Genomic DNA, 13,763 nt, shown 5'->3' on the forward strand with positions numbered 1-13,763 from the left:
TCCCGGTAATCTGAAAATGCGTGGGGAAGAAATTCGAGTCGCGTGTGGGCAGCAGGAGGTACGACTTTTGATAGTTGTGCCCACTGCGCTTCAAAGTAGCTTGAGGAGCTTGGTTAAATTCACGTTGGCCACGTTGTGTCTCAGTTTCCTTATCTGGTCCGGAGAAGTCTCCTGCACTCTCGGCAGCAGGCTAAAAGCGCAGGGCAGATTCAGAATGGTGTGTGCGCGCTCTCTGAAAACGTCAGTCTGACTTTGATGCGTTCTTCCAGCAAGCTAGGGGTGGAAGATGCCTCGGCTCTAAAATTAGTCCAGCTTCCAGGCGAGGCGCCCAGAGCGTCCTCCTGCTGGCCACCGGGTCTCCCTGCCTCCTTCTGCTCCCCTTGTCTTCCTGTGGCACTGGGAGATCTCTGGTCATCCCCACCCCCACCCCCATCCCCTGGAGGAACCGGAGGACCCGACTCTGCAGGAGGGAGGAGGAGACAGCGAAGCTTAGCGGCGCCCGCCGCGATGGAGAACCCGGTACAGCTCCACAGCCAGCAGTAGCGGTGCAAGCTGCCTAAAGCAAACGCGAAAACCGCTCCTCCCGGCAGGCTGCGCTGTGATCTGGGCTGCGCGTTGGGACCTCGCTCCCGGGTTCCCCACCCCTCCCGCCGTCATCCTCCTCCGACTCCCCTCCTCCGCCGCCAACCCGCAGCAGTGGCGGCGTCCTGAGCGCCTAGCGCCTCCGCTCGCCGCCCCAGCCTCAGCCGGGAGCACGCGGCGAGCACTGCGGCGGAGGCGGCGGGGTGGCCAGCTCGCCCTAGGCTTGAAAAGAAGACCACGCAGGACGCGCCGGGTGCAGGGTTGCATCGCTGACCAAGGCAAGGGTGCGTGAGGATTTTTTAGCATGCTTATTTGGGAGCATGGTACACCGGCTGGGGTGCACCTTTCTCAGAACAGTCTCAGCTACCTGGTTACAGAGAGGCTATGATGGATGCTCCAGAAAGCTAAAGCTCTCAGAGAGAGTGGGGGGAAACTTTTCACCTTGTAAAGTTCCTGCCTGGGCGCTGCCTGGAGCTGTGGTCATTACCGCTACCAGCTGGAACCCAGAGAGACAGAGCCCTGCGGCAGGAGCCAGGAAATGGCACCGGAGTTGGTCAAGTTTAGGGCTAGCAATAAGAGGAGGGAGGGCTTGCGGGTCTGTGCGCGCAGCTGTGGGTTCTCCCTGAGCTTTGGCCGCTGGCTGCAGGTGGATGAGATCAGGCGGCGATTCCGCGGGGTAGCTGGCGCTTGCAGCACTCAGTGGGAAGAGGGACAGATGCCAATGGATGCACTTGCAGGACCCAGAGGCGCAAGTTGGATGCGTGCTAGAGGAGGCTATGCGCGGAGCAGAGAGCCCAGCCTCCACTTCCACGATGCAGAAAGGGTAGCCTAGACTGCTCGCCGGTCCCCCTGCATCTGTCTGAGTCTTGCCGGGTTGTAAAAGGTTCTAAATGACAGCCGACTTTGAACTGGTGCGACAGTTGGGCTGAGAAGCCAGGAGAGGATTTCTGTTGTTTTGACGGGAGATGGACCCGAATGCTTTGGGAGGACGCATGATTTTTGGCGGGCGTCAGGACTGGTCGTGCTATTTGAAAAGAGAATAGCGCTAGTCTGACCATCCCCGGGATGCCGAACGGCTCCTTGCGGCTCCTCGTGGGCACGTTGAGGGCGCACTGTTCAGCTTCCCTGAGTCTTTTCCGGAAGGTGTGGAAAAGAAACCATTGGCTTGCCGGAATGTAGTTGGGGATCTTAGGGAGCTGGCTGGAGGTGGCAGAGGGAGACTGGACAGATTTCGCGTGGCGCTCGGTGAGCGAGAGGACTTGACCAGCTGGGGTCGCTGAGCTAAAATCCATCGGGCCGGGCTAGAGAAAGGTGGCGAGCCCGGGTCTTTTTGGCAGTAATAATGCGGTCACTGTTTCTCCCCCAAGCCGACTCTTGTCGCGTGTGTTTTCGGAAATGTTTAAACATTGTCCAAGATTAGACTTTGCGGAAAGCAACTTCTGTTGCTTTTCTCTGCCGGACTCTTGGGAGCTGTGGTGCGCTCGGAGAGAGGGTGGGATGCAGAGGGCCGGGTGTTGTCGGGTGCGCTAAAGACACATCTTTTGGCTCTTGCTACCAGAGGAAAGGGGGCGCTCCTAGATGTGCGTGTTGGCGATAGCACCCACCTTAAGGTACAATAACGAGCAAGCTCAGCAGTGTGGGTATCCATAAATGAACGTGAAGGTAGGCTACAGAGACAGTGAAGATGCGGAGGTGGCTGGGAGTCTCCCAGAAGCAAGAAGCGCTGGCATCCGAGAGCGAGGGCAGCCAGTGGCTCGAACCTCCCTGAAGGGGACCCACTTCGCCACCTCTTGCGCTCCGGAGCTGGATCCTGGTGGGAGTATTCTGGAATCCTCTGCACAGAGGCTGGAGGGAGGGACACTGGACTAGGCTGAGGATGGGAGAGTCCTTTCTCTGCCTTCCTCTCTTCCCCGCCCCCAGACTCTGGCGCGTTTACTTCCAAGTTGGATCCCACTTCCATTTACAAGTGTCAGACAAACCGCGCCAAGCACCCGCTCTCTCCCGCTCAGCCAGATGGGGGAGGGCGCGGGGCGGGAGCGGTGCGCCCACCAGGGTCGGCTCCCGAAAGGCTCTCCGAAGTGGTTTCCTAGCTTTTAGGCCTGGATGTTTAAAAGGTATATAAAAGAAAACTGCAAAGCCCACAGCACTCGTGGACACTCGCGTCCCAGCCTTTTATCCTCCTTCCCATCGACACATTAATTTTCTGGTCCGACGCCTATCTTTTCAAAAGCGAGTTTGGGCGGTGGGAGGAGGGGCGGGGAGCTGCCCGCCAGTCCACCTCTGTGGCTTTGAGCTCTGGGCTTTGTTGCCAGGATTTGATTGCGCCCGGGCCGAGTTTTTAAAAAAAAAAAATGTAGAAAGACAAAACAGGCTAGACGTACTGCAGGCGAAGCTGCCTTGATTCAGGAGATGGAATGGGAGAATTGCCATCCAGGAATTGAGGACCCAGAGGCCGGTATCTCAGAAAACACAAGCTCTCTGCTGTAGGAGCCCAACTTGGGTTACCCAATGCTTGAGCGGTGGGGTGGGGGTGGGGATGGGAAGGGGAGGAGGGAGTTCAGTCTGATGTGGAGATTGAATCTCATCAGAAAGAAAGGGAGGAGATGGGAGAAAGAGAGAGAAGAGGGAGAAGAGATCGAAAAATTGAAATAAGAAGTGCTCCTAAAATATGCAGGTCATTGATGCCTTCTACCCTCCATACCAAGCCCCTGCCCTTTTTTCCCATTATTATTAAAAATTGGACAATTGCATAGGGAGAATTAAACAGTAAAATAAGTACAAAGCATGCAAGATAAACAGGGCACCAAAAGACAAAGAGTATGTTTTAATCTATAGTAGCTTCTCCTTGATATGGTTTTTATGTAGTAGGATTGCTGTGGGTGAGTTCAAGTGTCCTTTTTAATTTATTTTGATTTATTTATCTCTTTTTAGCATTGTATAGGGATACAAGTTGCTTTCAAGAAATAAAGAATAATTTAAACCATTTAGATCAGGAGTCTCCACTGTTGTCTCTGGAACTTGGACAATGAATGGTGTTGGACTGGGTTTCTATGCCCTGTGCACCGGGAGGAGAAAGTTCCCAGGACTGTCCGTGTTATAACGTCTTCATATCTGAGCCATACAAAACTCCGTGTGAGAGACAGCTGGCAATGAGATCAGAAATCGGTGAGCTGCTGAGCTGCTCCAGCTCTCCTCACTGCAGGATTTTCACAGCCAGGATTTGTTGACCAGTGACTGGCATTCCAGCCTTGCCTCTACCTGCTCTCCACATCTTTCAGTTTTTATTTATTCTGGTTCCTGGCAGAGACATTTGTGGGATTTTTAAATAGTTAGGACCCAGTCAGTCTGTTAAGCAGCAATTATATGTGTGCTGAGCTACTAAGGAATGAAACCAGTAGCAATAAATGGGGGTGGGATGGGGCATCCACAGACCTGTGTGTTGTGTGGGTATTTTACTAGCTCATAGACTTTTGTAAAGCAAGGGTTCTTCTTGGTCACATAAGATCAGTGGCAGGCTCTGTTAACCTTTCTGCATCCTTCCCATGCTGGGAGAAGGGACTGTTCTTAATCTAGAAAGTGAGTTATGTCAAATAGAAAGAAATAGTCAGCTGCCATTCTGGAGAGTTATTCAATCATAGCTCACAAGTCACAGGGTGATCTGTGAGGTCTATTAATGGTTTCTCACAGACCAACAACATGGTGGCCTCTTTTCTTGGCGTTAGGACTGGTGTTTCTCTGTGCCTTGGATTTGTGATGATTTGTGATGGCCAGTGATGGAAAGAGGAGAACCGTACTAGTGGGTGTGGTCTTTCCCTCTGAGTCACCTCCAGTGTTGTCCTGCGGTAAAAACATTGAGTAGAATTCATCTCCTGGGCTCAAGCAGGGCTGCCCCTTTACATTGATTTCTTTAATTGCAGAAGTGCTATTGTTGAACCTCGTCTTTGCTGACTAGAGAGACACTAGGATTGAAAAGGGAATTTAAAATAAAGGTACCTTCAGATGTGTGTAGTCTCAGCACTCAGGTTATGGAGTCCAGAGGACCAGAAATTAAAGATTACTCTAAAGTCCAAAGTAAGTTACAGGCCAGTCAGACACACATAAAACCCAATCTGATCTCAAAAGTGGAGAGCTAACAAACCTAAGGGGAAAGATTAGTTACCTGAGCAGGGTCTCCTTGCGGGAGAAGTCCACAGATGTTCATATGCTCATCACCACTGAAGGGAGGTACCTGGGAAACTCATTTGCTTATTAACAAAAATGCCTAAGTTCTTTTTCTTCTTCCCTGTCATTTGTTCTTTTTCCTTCCTCTTTCTCTCTTCCTCCTCTCCATCTCCCTTTCTCCTTTTCCTTACTGTTGATTATCTGTTTCTCTAAATTATGAGACCTGGGAATATGAAGACCCACAGTGTGACACTTTCCTTGGACAGACTGGGAATGAAAAGCTTTTCTTTGAGTGGATTCATTTGACTGCACTGGTATTTCAAGCCCAGTGATTTCTCTGAGTATGTTCTTGTCTTATAAGCTTTCTCCCCACTGACTCCTTTCTCCATTCTCCTCCAAGAATAACTTTAGAGAAGTTGGTTCTTAAAACAATCATCTTAATGCCACAGATTGAATCTATTGTGAAGACATTGAAAACTTGCCTGGTGACTTGAACTCTTCTGGCTTAACTTCTGACTGTCAGGTACTCATAAAATAACAAATGACTCATTATAGCAATTATGTATTCAGGTGGAATTTCCAAATTAGTCTCAGTTTTAGCCACTTCTACCATAAGAGTACTCCCCACCCCGAACTCAGCTAGAAGGGCAGAAGTTTGAGTGGGGATTTCTTGATATGATTCTGGGAAATAGAAGAAATGAAGAATTGACCTCAGAACACAACAGTCAATCCCATGATCACAGTGTTCTCTTCCTGTCAGTGCGACTAGGTTGTTATACACTGATAAAGAAACCTTGGAAGATTTTTGTAGCGGACCAAGGGTAGTCTTCCCTCAGACACTGCCTCCTGAAGATGACACCTTCTTAGACACAAAGGTTATGCAATGGATATGGATAGTTCTTAAGAATGTCGTTGGAGTTTCAAATTATGCAAAGCTTTGAAGACTCTAAGGCTCTTAGCCTTTTTATTCCCTTTTCTTACAAGTTAACTTCACGTTCATCTGTTTCTACCTAATCGTTCACTGTTTCTTATATCATTGACTACTCTTTTGTTTTATAAGAAGATCCTGTTATGTGGCCTGGAAATCATATAGAGCCAATGATGGCTTCAAACTGGGGGTGGGGGGGTGTTCCTTTCTCTACCTCCCAAATGCTAGGATTAAAGTCTTATACCATCATGTCTAGAATTCACTTTTTTTACATAATTTTCAGTAATATTTCCTGAATCTACCTCTATCTTATAAGATTCAAAGAATAACTATATCATTGCTTTGGAGATTTGATTGTTTTCCTGTTGCTGTGATTAAAAACTCAGTCAAAAGCAATTTAAAGGAGAAACTGTTTTCCAGGTTCACAGTTGCAGGCTACAATCTAGTTTCGGTTCCAGTAGCAGGAGATAGGGATAAATTGGCCACATTGCATCTATATCAAGAGACAGAGAGCAACAAATGCTTCTGCTCAACTGCCTCTTTCATTCTCATTCATTCAAAGACCCAGACCATGAAATATTGCTGCACACATTCAGGATTGATCATTCCATCTCACTTAACCCAATTAAGAAAATCCCTCACAGGCATGCCCACCATCTAAGGAAATCTTACAAATCCCTCACTGAGACTCCTTCCTATGTGATCCAGATCCTGTCATGCTGACCATAGAAAGCAGCCCTCATAGCTTTGAATACTTCTTGTTCCAATGAGAAGGCAGGATACAGCCATGCATCCACTCTGGCAATCAAAACATATTTGCAATTATTAACTAGAAAAAGAGTGACAATGAGCAGGAACCTTGAGTAGTAGAGCAGGAAGCTAGGAAGTTGCATAAACTTTTAGAAAGGATATAAAGAGAACATAATTCAACTCAATAGTATTCTTTCTCAATGAATTGATTCTCTCATAATTTTACACACACACACACACACTCACACACACACACACACATATATATAGTACTAGCTGGTTTTGTGTGTGAAATTGACACAAGCTAGAATCACAAGAGAGAAATAAAGCTCAGTTGAGGAAATGTCTCTTCCATGAGATTCAGCTATAAGGCATTTACTCAATTAGTGATCAATGGCCTATTGTGGGTTGTAATCCCTGGGCTGCTGGTCCTGGGTTCTATAAGTAAGTAGGCTGAGTGGACCATGTGAAGCTGGCCTATAAGGACCATCCCTCCATGGCCTCTGCATCAGCTCCTGCTTCCAGGTTCCAGCTCTGCTTGAGTTCCTGTCCGGACTTCTTCTAATTACTTAGTATAACCTGGAAGTATAAATCAAATAAACCCTTTTCTTCCCAACTTGCTTTGTGGTCATGGTGTTTCATGGTGATATTCTACGCACACACACACACACACACACACACACACACAGAGTGAATTGATCATATTCCCCACAATTATCCATTTTATTGGTTTTAATGAAGCCTAAATATATAGTCACTGGAAAGACTACACAGGATGTTGAAATGTTACTTGCTATTCTATGATGGATTCCAGAATTCATCCAACCCTTCTTCCATTATCCTCTTGTGGTCGTCCACACTGCCAAGTTCAAAGGAAACTAGGAATTTGGAATGTGCCTGGAAGCCTTGATACAAGTGCATATGGTGTATTCTGAGTCCCTATCTCTCTATAACTGAGACTTAGCCACAGACATAGAATTAGGTATGGCATGGGGGATTAGTTTTGTCCCTTACATTTCAGCTAAAAGGACAAAAGAACTAATAAAAACAAAACAAAACAGCTAGTTGGCTGCCATGTGATCCAGGTTTCTGAATGTGAGAGGGGCCCCATGTTAGGTAATACTGGTGATTTTTATAGGAGTTGTGCATAGTATCTCTACTCATATGTTTTCTTTTCCTTCTTTCACTTTCTTCGTTTCTTTCTTATTTTCTTCTGTGATTTTAGAGATAAGTGCACATGTTAAAGAAAGTATAGCCACAGAGACTTACCTAAAACAAGAATTGTATCTCAAGGATACCCACCAAATTGCAGCCCAAAGACTGGGGAAAATGGTGCTCTTCTCAACAGCATGTGAGGTCAAAAAAAGAGAAGTCTGGAGAAGCTAAATGATGCTTCATGCTTTGAGCTATAACCTGAATTATCACAATGACTAAGTATCACTGAATATTACTTAATACCTTACAAGCATCTTAAATCCAGACAGATGGCAGGCATTAAATTCAGGGGAAAGTGTGATTATTGACAGTGTAAATGTCAGGTTTCTTTGTTTTATTCGTTGTTGTTGTTATTGTTTTTATATTTTGGTTTTGGTTTGTTCTTTGTTGTTGTGGTTGTTGTTTTGGGGATGTTGTTTGGTTTGGTTTGCTTTTTTTTGTTTTGTTTTGTAAACATGAGCTTTTTGAGGGTTTCTTTTCTTAAGAAGTATAAAGAAGCTATCTTGGTAGGTGAAGCTCCCAGGGACAATCTGGAGAGCTCGAACACCTATTGCAGGTGATATTTTAAGTGTATGTATATAAGTAATATTTTGAACTTCTGAGATCTATTTTTAGGTGTAGTCTGGGTGTCTCTCCTTGGCCTTTAGTAGAAGCTGAAGGGTGGTAGTGACTGATACAATAAATGGAAATTCAAGACAGGTGATTCATGAAGCCCACATAAGTCAAGCTGTCACTTGCTACCAAGGAGTCTTTAGCCTGGCCTAGCTCTGGAGACCCTCATTCCAAAGAAGTGTACACATGAAAATGGGCCAGTTAATCATGGCTATGGATGGTAGGCAGTGTGGGTGTGACTCTTTCCCACCCTTGAAGTAATGATAGTTCATAATAATCATCAGATGAATCAGAATTCAGAAGTCTGTGGTATCACCATTCAGAGTCTTGTGTCAATCTCAGACGACTGTACAGGTGCTTCCGACTGTCGATTAAATAGGAACTATGCCTAAAATTGAATATAATTAAAGAATTTTGATGCATGGTATCCACACGGAGATACTGTATACAATGGTTTAATTAGTGAACAAAGATTGGGGTTTATTGACAGGAAGGCTTTCCTGAGGCACATCCCACTCAGTGAAAGTCCATCATCTTATGAATCTTCTTAGCTGTTACAATTTAACCAGTTGCCATGTTGTGTTTATGACTTCAACATTGTGCTCTCTCCTTTCTTCCTTCTCCCCTTCCTCCTTTTCTTCTTTCTTTCCTTTTTCTTTTCTTCTTCCTCCTCTTCCCACTTCATTTTTAAATTCGCAACAGTTCAAAATGATGTTCTTTCTCATCTTGATGGCTACTCCTGTACAGTAAGCATAAATGTCTCCTAACACTTTGTCACCTAAGCAACTTCAGTGCCTCTAAAGGGGGACAGGGTCTGCAAAGCAAAGCAGGAGTGTTGGTAAAATTTTTATTGTAGCAAATCAGAAGAATTTATGATAATAATTTTATTATCTGTGATGACAAGCTCTATGTTGTATTTATTTTATGGCATCATTTATATTCAGTTTTACATTTTTCTGTATCTTTTATGATTGTTGGTTGATGGTTTAGTGGGTCAAATCCCTTTTATTCCTGATTGTTGGCAAGAAAAACTTTCCAGTCCTATAGGAGATTGGAAAATTTTTTTCTTTCATCCTTGTGGGGCATATTTCTTTTTGAAACGCTTCTGATGATCATAAGTATTTAGTCATGTTGCAGGTAGTGAAGAGAAAGCTCAGGAATGACAGTAACAAATGAGAAAAGGAGAAAATAGGTTTAAACATATAGGACTTCAGTTACTGCTTACAATCTAAAATAAGATGTCATCGGTACTGTGACATTACTGTGAACAGCTAACTCTTAAACAGTTCTCAGTTGATCTTCCCAGGTATATCCTCTAACTTGGAACTGTTTAAAAGCAACTCCCCGTTCCATCTATCTTGTAGATCTTGCAGATCGTATACAGTATGGTTGAAGTAAGAACACATCACACTGTTCGTCAGGCTGATGATATGTGCTGGCTCTTCACACCCACAACCTTGCTGGGGAAAGTGTGTTTAGAGTATGCTTATTATCTGGGACTAATGTTTTTGCCTGACACATATTAAACTAATGTGCAACTTAATTATTCAAAAATTATCTCTCTCTTCTATGATATGTATCAGTTAGGAAAATGGAAAGACATCCGTATGCAAACCTACACAGGAAAATGGGGATTTTAAGTAACACTGGCTTGCAATGCACTAGATTTTTACAAGGAAGCAGAAACGCCTTAGATTCACATTCAGGAGCAATTGACTCATCTTGGTTAAGGAAATTGGGCAATGTAGGCATTTGAATCAGATCTTTAAGGTAACATATTTCTTAGATGGCCTTGAATTATCTCAGTGATTAGATTATTGTCTCCCAGTTTGGGAGAGTAGATTGTGTGCTTCTAATTACTTGGGTTAATCACATTATTCCCAAACTGTGTTCAGTAGTGTACACATGAGAAACAATTTAAACTCTGTATATTTTTGTTAAATAGTAGAATTAATAACAAATTGCATCTTTCCTCTAAATGAGGAATGAGAGAAGGGGAAACGATATTTATGAGATTTTTTTCCTTCTCGGCGCTCATCAGTGGTTATTATAATAATCAATGTGAATAAGCCTAGATTGCTTTTATACAATAGCTATGTTATCAAATGTTGAGCATACATCACATTTTTCCAAAGCAAATCATATTTTAAATGTACTCAATTAGGCAAACCTCACAATCTGGAAAACTACTTCTTAAGTAAAGAATATTTTGTCTCGCAATCATCCATCTGTTTCTTAAGTTTAAATTGCAGACTTTGGGTTTCCTAAAGAGAAACTAGTGTGCAAGCACTGAGGAAATATATTTTCCTTGAAATATGTGATATTTGGAAAGCATTTGACCTTTATCTTCCATACTTCATCAAAGTGGAAGGCAATTGGGGAAAACAAGGCAGACGGATCTCTGAGTTTAAGGCCAGCCTGATCTATGAAAGGAGTTCCAGGCTAGCCAGGAAACCTAGCAAAACTGTCCCAAAAGATAAACATTTCACCTGGTTTGTAGAGATACTGAAATTATAATGTTTAAGACTATTTGGACAGTGATGCCAGGATGATTTAACCCACAATTACGTCTCTGGCTTTGTCAGGATGCTTGTGAAGACACGAAATAAGATTGATCCTCATCTTAGTCTGTGAAGATTCCATATTGATCTTCTTGAGTTCTTGTGCTTTCCCTTTCCCTAATTCTTCCCTGGTTGCATGTTGATCAGGTTGTCCCTTCCCAGGCCACCTGGCTTGTGCCCGCTAGATGATCTTGCCTGTCTGTGCCTTATCTTCCAGGTCCACCCCCAAGTCTTTTCATGACTGGCTAGTCCCTGTGCCCTCACGAAGGGTCCAGTCTATACCTCCTGTTCTACGTTTCCTGTCTCTGCACTCAGGACCCAATTACACTGTATAAAGGGTGAATATTCATGATCTGAAGCAGTGGTTATTTCAGGTTGTAATTTACTAAATTTCTGATTTTCTACATGGAATAAAGTTTTATGGAATGGGGTTTTCCACTCATGGTGTCATATCAGCACTCAGTTATCAAGATTTTGAAAAATGTCAACCTTCAGGATTGCATGCACTTAACTTTATTATTACAGTGACCCTTTATCAGGAGCCTTGGACTAATATGGTAATGTGGTGTCCCGTTCCATGCATGCAGCACCCTTTCCAGAATTCACTGGCATATTTTCAATCTGGTGTCATACTCTTATTAATACTAGAGCTTGTTGATTTTTAGTATTTAAAGTTGACTTTCACCATTGAACATATATAGTCAGGTATTAAAATTTATTCCTGAAGGGTGTTAGTATGTCCTGTTCTATGCCAAATAGGTATTTGAAGTCTACATTTTGAAACTGAAAGGAAAGTTTTTAAGCATATACTCAGGTCTTGTTGACTGATCAGTCAGAACTGTGATGCTCTCATAGTTCTCATTTGATGTGGTGAAGGCAACCAAGGAGCCAGGTGAGTATGAGTGTATCTGGCTACTTTTAAGGATCATTACATTGTTGGCAAGAATGTCCCAGTACAAGAATTATCTTACAGTGTGCTCTTCTGGAGTTTGGTATTCAAAAGTTAAAACAGGAATACCTCTCAGAGGCAAGCTGCCTCTCTATGTCAAGAACAGGAGCACATAGTCATAGTCAAGAAGGTTACTACAAGGACACCTGGAGGCCTTATTAATTAGTATTTGCACATTGCAACACTTATAATTGTTGTGGTATATCTATTATCATTAGGTTACTGTCCACATGCTCCATAAGGGGTTAAGGTATTTCAGTGCACACTGAGAACTCATAACTGGTTCTGACATCGTGGGCAAGAAAACCCAGATTTAGGAGGTGACTGTATGGTGTCTGTGTATCACTGACCTCACATTCATGTAAATCAATTCAGCAGTATCATGGCAGTTAGTAAGAGAATCAGCTAAAATTCACATCTCATTACTTTAAAATCTATTCTTTTAAAAAATAACATTGCAATCTAGGCATAATCTGAGGACCAGGACACTCAAATCAACATAAGAACAGGCATGTGTCTTGGGAATGTTATATTATACAAAATGTTCAATAACTGATTCTTGAATGAATGGAAATTGAGAAAGATTGTCTTTCAGATACTTTGTCATTCTTTGAGCTTAAAGAAATCTCATTAATATCAGCTCCATGAAAGCATGAGAGAAAAGCAATGCTCTTCATTTCTTTTTAACTGAATTGTGCTTACCAAAATTTGGCTTGAAGCTGTATCCAGCATAATACATGACAATAAATTTAGGTCAGTTTAGATTCCTGAGTCTTGCCATTTAGCATTCACTTACAGCTCAGTGTTGGAACTGTAGATGGAGAGAGAAAGGTGTTCTTTCTGAGAGGATTTACTAAAATGAGAGGAAGGTGAGTTAGACTCTGAAGATCAACTCTGCACACTCCTGTGCCTCTTAAGTTGGTTTAATTGCCTGAGCATGTGTTTTCCCAGCCATACTCTGTACGTGTCCATAAGCAGATGAGAGTGAGAGAGAGGGCACACACGGGCTGGTAGAGGCAAGTGCCAGTCCCACTTTTTCCTATTAACTCACAAGGCCTGCTGGGCAGCAGCAGGCATTACAGATACTTAATTGTGTGCTAGGTAAGCCTGGCACCACTCCAACATCCTGCTGGAGCAAGAATTACACTAATCAGCTGGGATATACTGCATGTATTGATTAGAGTTGGATTTTGTTATGCAAAAGAAAAAGAAAATCCTTATAAATAGTGGGAAAGTAATGGAGAGTAATTAAAAAGCCAGAGAGTTAATTTGCAGGTCTTTCCATGAAAGGGAATTTGAGCCTTTGCCTCCATGGCGATTTCCGTGCAGGCTCTACTGGTCTGAGTGCTGAGTCTAAATGGTATGATCAATGCTATCACTCAACTGGAAGGAGACTATATGGGCAAACTGCCTCAATGGCTCGATGGTGACTGAGATCCAACAGTTACTTCTTGATGGCTTTGCTGATAGAAGGAGTCCCTTTTGTTTGGTTTCAGACACTTTATTTTTTTCTTGGTCTTGCTAATACCTTTTGCTTGTTATTAGTGTCTCTGATCAGAACTGAATCTCAGTAGGCACTGGTGAGGTATAGTTGATTGCTGCATCCTCTCCCAAAACTCCAGTCCATTTGTACTTTGCATCCTTCTTCCTATTGCTCAATAGACATTGTGATAATTAAAGTGGGACACTGGAAAACTATAGCCATGGATAATGTATTTACTTTATTTGTTCCCTCCTGAAAGCCTCCCTTTGATAGTTCTTATAACAAAATAGAATCCCAGGGTATATTTGTGAAATGGATTAATGCGTGGTGATTCCTGGATAATTCAGAATTAGGTGATGTTTGGGAGACATTTAAGGATTCTTCTCTGAGATTTTGAATGGCAGCTGTAGAAAAGGGAAAACTAGGGGGTGGGAAAAGTGGCTGCTTTAGGCTTTTTGAATTTATGTTTTTGGTCTAGGTTTAGCATCATCTGTGTTCTCTTAGGTATATGTTGGCATCTTC

The 13,763-nt window shown here is 43.4% G+C and overlaps 1 protein-coding gene across 2 annotated transcripts in view; it reads left to right on the plus strand.

Annotated features, from left to right (window-relative positions):
- Positions 1 to 691: 691 nt before the first annotated feature.
- Positions 692 to 13,763, plus strand: part of Fat3 (FAT atypical cadherin 3) — a 577,941-nt gene continuing 564,869 nt past the window's right edge. The window contains exon 1 of one of the 2 annotated variants that reach the window (XM_028763348.1): positions 692 to 866. The gene's annotated coding sequence lies outside the window, so the exon portion shown is untranslated. Of the gene's footprint in view, positions 867 to 1,458; positions 1,726 to 13,763 lie in introns of those variants that run through there. The other variant, XM_028763349.1, reaches the window with a different exon arrangement.

The sequence above is a fragment of the Grammomys surdaster genome, unplaced genomic scaffold, assembly GCF_004785775.1.
Source record: "Grammomys surdaster isolate TR1022 unplaced genomic scaffold, NIH_TR_1.0 138, whole genome shotgun sequence".
Taxonomy (NCBI): Eukaryota; Metazoa; Chordata; class Mammalia; order Rodentia; family Muridae; genus Grammomys; species Grammomys surdaster.